Consider the following 6,705-nt stretch of genomic DNA (forward strand, 5'->3'; position numbering starts at 1 on the left):
TTCACCCTCCCCTCTTAGGCGTACTTCTATACTTACAATTGAGATTTTTTTGTTGAAATTTTTTTTTGAAATTTATTTTTCTTGAAAAAATATGAACATAAGAAAAAATTTGTAAATAATTTTTTATCCGAAAATTAAAAAAAAAAAAATTTGGCTAATTTTTTTAATAAAAATACCGAAAAATAAGTTTAAAAAAGTTGGTCTATATACCCCACTAAATCTAAATAATTTTAGAAATTTTTTAGTTTTTGGAATTTTTTAACTATGAAATTTTTTGACCATTTCAATATATAGATTTGTGAAATTAATATCTATAAAGATGAATCATGATCTAAATCAAAATGGTTCAATCCTTTTCAAACATGCATTTAAAGAATCAATAGAATTAATGTTGCAAGTACATTGAGCCAACCGATTAGGTCGGGCCAAATTTGATAATTCTATTTGTAGCTCATACTCCATCCTACCCAAGCATAAGGTTGTGTTGGGAATGACCTATACTTCGTTTTTTGAAAAGTTAAAATTTTATTATTTAATATACTAAAAAATAAATGATATGATAAAAGAGAAAGAATAGAGACATATTATGTTTATATTTTTTGATATTTTTTAAATGTTTGATATGTTATTATTATAGTCTTTAAACATATTATAATTACAAATATAAATTTAAATTTGTTTTTATTAATTATTTTAATTTAAATATGTCTATAGTTTGTTAATTTAGTATTCACATATATTTTATACAAATTAATTTAATCTATAAAATTATTAAAATTGTATTTATAATTTGAATAAATTCAAATACTATAATAAAAATACCTCATACATTAAAAAAATAACTATTAATGTTTTTTTATATATTATAAATATGACAATAGTTGAAAGAGATATATATATTATATCTCTACTATTCAAAATTTCTAAATATGTCTCTGCACTCCATTCAACCAATTATTAACAAGGAAAATAATTGGTATACAGTTGAATTAATCTAAGAGTCACGAGTATTATTATTATTTTCTCCTTTTCCATAATTTTCACACACCACTTTTTTTAATATTATTTCCATACTTTTTCTTCCCTTTTATATACCCTTTACAATCATTCCCATACTTGCAACAATTTTCATTTTGTTGTTATCATTTCATTTGTGTAGCCAACGTTTCCATCAACTATGTTCCAATCTTTCACTTCTTGCTTTACCTTTCTTCATCATAAAACCAAATCTCTCCACAACCAACCAAAAAGACAACCCAACAAATTTTGTTCCAATTCCGACTTCTCAATCTCTTCTTTCATCCACATGGAAGTATCTAGCCAATTTCGACAAGTTTTCAAGCTCATCGACACGAATGGAGATGGAAATATTTCAACGAATGAACTCGCCGAAGTTCTTTCATGTCTTGGATATGATAAGTACACGGCTACTAAAGAAGCTGAGAATATGATAAAAGTTTTGGACTTCAATGGAGATGGGTTTGTAAATATGGATGAATTCATGTTTGTCATGAAAGAAGATCACTATGGAAAAGGAAAAGAGCTTGATCATGATGAGTATTTAATGGATGCTTTTCATGTATTTGATATTGACAAGAATGGATTAATCTCACCTAAGGAATTGAGAAGTGTTTTGCTTAATCTTGGTTGTGAGAATTGTAGTTTGAAGGATTGTAAGCTTATGATTAAAGGGGTTGATAAGAATGGAGATGGGTTTGTTGATTTTGAAGAATTTAGAACCATGATGAAAACAGGACCCAAATAGAGTTTCCTCTCTTTTTTTTAGTTTAATTCACTCACATGTAATGTAATGTGTCCTTTACTACAATTGAGTGTCACAATTTCCCTTTGTGATCAAGTTGGTTGATTAGTTTAGAAGATAATAATTGTAAATTTTATCTTAAAAAAACAACTTTCCATTTAGATTTTGTCTTAATTAAGATAGATGATACCCTTTGAGCAAGAAATTGATAATGTCACGTAATGTCAAAGAGATAATATCAATATTGGTGTCTCTAATTTTAATTTTTATTTTTGTGGTATTAATTGTTTATAAGAAAATTCAAATGATTTTATTGTATATTTGGTTTCTTCGACTTTTAGAGAAGTCAAATATGATTCTAGCGATTTAGTTAAAAAAATTAACTCTAGAGATATAAAATTGATTTTAATATATTTGATTGTAATTGGGTAGAATTTATTTTGGTAGCAAAATTGATTCTTACTTGAAACTAGTAATTTATAGTTTTTTCTTTAGAATTGATTTTTAGTCTGAAAATTATTATTCAACTAAGTTTAACGTGAATGTATCCAAATATAAATTATTTTAGGTTTAAATATTTGATTCGCCCATGTACGTTCGCGCCTTTCTCATTTTTTGCCCCTATAAGTTTTTTTTCTTCAATTTAAATCCTTTAAGTTCAATTTAGTTTTAAAATAATTCATGCCTGTTAGTTGATGTTAAAAAAATGCTTATGTGGCAAACATAAGAGTGATGTGGCAGAAGAATAAATTAAATAATTAAAAATATGAAATTAAGTAATTAACTTGATTAAAAAAGAAATGAAAGAAAATTGAAAGTGTTATATTTTAGTTTCTCCATCCAAAATCAAAAACAAATTTGGAGATTAGAGTTCTCTCCTCCTTTCTTTATCATCGCATCACCATTACCAGATCATTAACATCACATTACCATTATCTTCGAATTTTCATCTGCTTCTTCTTCGTTCAACTATGGCGTCATATTCCTTTACAACAAACTCAACTCTTTTTCAATTGTCTGAATTTGAGTTTAGAAAAGGAATATGTATATTCATCTCTAACATTGATGAAAACCTTAAACGGTGATATTGGAAATGTCCTAATTAGGATGTGACTAATTTTTCTCAAATATGTTATTTTTATATTTATTTTTTTGTAATTATAGTTTACATTTACTAAGTTTAAAGTTTAATTTTTTGTTTTTATTTATAGATCACTTATAGCTATCAATTTTTTGTTGGTAATGTGATGATGATGATTCAAAGATGCTGATTTTATGTTGATGATCTAATAATGGTAATGCGGTGATAGAAAAAGGAAGAGATAACTCTAATCCCCAAACTTATATTTGATTTTGGATAAAGAGGCTAAAATATAACACTTTCAACTTTCTTTCATTTTTTTTAATTAATTTAATTAGTTAATTTCATTTTTTTAATTATTTAAAATATTCATCTGCCACATCACTCATTCGTTTGCCACATAAGCTTTTTTAACAGCAACTAACGACGAGATGATTTTAAAACTAAATTGAACTTTCATGGTTGAAATGAAAAAAAAAAAAATCTTACAAAGACAAAAACGAGAAAGACGCGAACTTACATGAATGAATCAAATATTTAAATCATTCTTTTATCTTTAACTCACTTTTGGTCAGAATTAATTCATCTAAAATCAATATTTTCACTTCATAACCAAATATACAAATAGTATTTTAAATTATCTATATTCTTATAATATTCATCTAACAAAGAAAGATGAACATCAATTATTGGAACATCTTGTAACACATTGTTTTCCGCTCTTTTTCACGAGTTTTGTGTTAAACTAAGTTACTCATAAATATTTTATTGGAAATGAAATATAAATAAAAAGATAACTAAATACAGTAACTTAATTTTAATGTTATTTTACTTCTTTTATATAAGTTATATACTTAATATTTGCTCTCTAAGATTTGAACTTAAGACCACACATGAAGACTTAAGGTTCAAACTAAGAATGACACATTAAGACTTATTAAGTAAAAAATTATATGAAACTTATTAAGTAAAAACGATATGATTTATAGGTGTTAGAACTTAGATGGTTTGTAGAACAATCCCTTATCATATTTTTATGATAACTAAATATATTTTATGGAAACAATTTAATGCACTAATAATTTAATTGAGTGTGTAGAAAATAAATTAGAAGAAAACAAAAGGATTAGAAAAAGCACCCAAGATCAAAGGAAGTGCCTCAGATAAGAGGAAATGCTTGCATCATAGGAAGCGAGTGAATTAAGAGGGAAACAAATAAAAGGACGAATAAGAGAAAATAAAATAAAATGACGAATAAGAGAAAATGACCACACACGCCCTTCACAGCCTCCAAAGGAGATGTGTATAAGGATCTGTCTTTGTTTCTAAGTAACTAAGTCTAATGATATGACTCTGAATTTGCCTCCAATGTTTTGCCTCTGAAGATAAGACTCTGAAGTCAAATACAACATGTTCTAATAAGCTGCCTCCAACAAAGTAGCTCCAAGCAGGCATCTGACTCTAATATGCAACATTGCCTCTACCTCTACTAAGTTGCCTTTGCCAATAATTCAACACCAGAAGATGATTAGATCTGACTCTGGCCTTCATAATACATCATCTGCCTCCAACACAAGCAAGTGTCTAACTTTCAAAAAAGTCAACACCTCTGATAAAAAGTCAACGTATCATTTTCATGGTTGAAAAACTCAATGGCTCTAGAAAAAGTAAATGACTATGACTCTAACAAAAGTCATGACTTCGGAAGTTGACTCTGAAGAAAGACTTTCTAAACACAATTTAGAAATAGACTCTGATGAAGGCTCATTGCCTCTGATACTAATACTGAAGATTCAAATGTCCAAGCAATTATTGTTGTCCATATTTGAATGGATTAAAGTGCCCAATTGATTACATTCCTAATTGCACTGAATTGAATATCTCATCAAATAGAAACAATCCATTTCAAAGGTTCACTTCAACAAATCTGCCTAACAAAATTATGAATTAAAGCTTAGATTAGAATTAAGTTCAACAACAATCGAGAACTGAATTTCAGCAACTGTCAAACAACGATCAGAAAATGCAAAGCTCAAGAACAAAGAACAAATTCAAAGCAAATGTTGACTAAGCATCTGGACACAAATCAAAGCAACAATCATTAGAATTTGAATGCAACGAGAAGATTGGAAAATTGAAGGAACCAAAATAAAATGATCAAAACGTTGGAACTAGAAGAACGTTGGAAGAAGAAGAATAAGTTATTTGAAAGCTCAAACTGTTGACATCTATAAAAGGTTTTCACCATTGAAGAACAAAGACAACAAAGTTGAACACAACAACTTTCAATAGTCAAATACTTAGAAAAATATTTAGCACTTTATTGTAATATTTGTTTATTTGTGCTAAGTCAGGAAGATTATTGTTATATCCTCTAATTGAGTGAAACCCACAAGAAAAATCATACACTTGTATAACCTGGTCCGATAGTTGCTGTAAATCCTCAACGACTTGTGGTTTTCAAGTTGGATGTTGAGAAGACTTAAATTGTGAAGTTAAGTATTTGTGACCTATTTTGAATGATTGGATTAAATTATTATGAGTGAAGGGACTAGAGGTAGCTACCGAGTTGACAGTGAACCAAGATAAATCATTGTGTCATTTTCCTTCCTTTTGTTTACCGCCTTTGGTTTATTTATTTTTATTTTCACCATTTGTTAGTCCAAAGAATTTTTTAAAACAAGATACACAATTCAAACCTATAATTTGTTGTGTATTTTCCACCTACAATAGGCATTGTTCTTTTTATTTTCAATGCAAGCTTTATATGATCACACAAGATTAAATACATAGTATTTAGGTGCACAAAAAAAAAAAGATTTTTCTAAAAACAATAAAAAATTTGATTTTATTTTTTGTTGATGTTTGAAAAAAAATATTTCTTTTGTATCTATATCTAAACATTATTCATTTAATCTTGTGTCCATATAATAATAACCTTTACTTCTACTTGTAAGACTTAATTCAACTGATAAATGTCGATATTATATGACTGAATATTATGCTTCAAATTCAAATTCAAAATCTCACAATTGTGAGCGAGTTTCTTTACTATTTCATTTATAAAAATAAAAAAAAACCTTAATTTCCATTGTTCAAAAAGGGATTGTCAAATTGTTGCTAGCCCGTCCTTGACTTGATAGAGCAAACAAGAGAATATGATAGATACCATATTTCCACAATATGCCAAGAAAATTTAGGAGTTTTGTGAAGCCCTCAATTGCAACGAAATTGGTATAATTAATTTTTTTTAATCATGAATTGTCATTTCTTCTTTTTTAATAAATGATATTTTTAGAATGTGGTCCCTCACAAAAAAATATGATAAAAAAACACTTTTTAGTTCTCCACAAAAATAAACTAACACAAATTAGATATTATGTCAATTTTTTTTTAAATTGGGTTTTTTACTCGTTTTTGATCCATGATTGGATTTTATGATAATCCACATGTCATATAATGTCCACCAGAAGGAATCAAAATCATCGGAGAAAGGAAAGAAACCGTAATTTTGTGTTTTTGAGGATTTTCGTTTCTACCTCTTTTGTTTTCATTCGGAGCCATAAGTGTGTTGTTTCCTTTTTAATTTTTTATTTATTTGATTTTTAAATGAAGGACTATTTTCATATATTTTTGTTAAATGTCGCATAAAAAATTCACGGACGTCATTTTATTTGTCAAAAATTAATCTGTCGTACATGTTTTATATGAAAGACTAAAATGTCCTTTTATTTATTTTTTGTTCAAAAATTGTTTATTCCCCATCATACCAGCAAAATTTAACTTCAAGTTTCATTGATTAATTCTTTTGCTATTTGTTTAAATATTGTTCATTTACCTATATTACATTAATCTCATTTAA

The 6,705-nt window shown here is 27.2% G+C and overlaps 1 pseudogene; it reads left to right on the plus strand.

Annotated features, from left to right (window-relative positions):
• Positions 1–1,001: 1,001 nt before the first annotated feature.
• On the plus strand, positions 1,002–2,042 carry LOC101508096 (uncharacterized; annotated as a pseudogene).
• Positions 2,043–6,705: the final 4,663 nt, after the last annotated feature.

This window comes from Cicer arietinum, chromosome 7 (genome assembly GCF_000331145.2).
Source record: "Cicer arietinum cultivar CDC Frontier isolate Library 1 chromosome 7, Cicar.CDCFrontier_v2.0, whole genome shotgun sequence".
NCBI lineage: Eukaryota > Viridiplantae > Streptophyta > Magnoliopsida > Fabales > Fabaceae > Cicer > Cicer arietinum.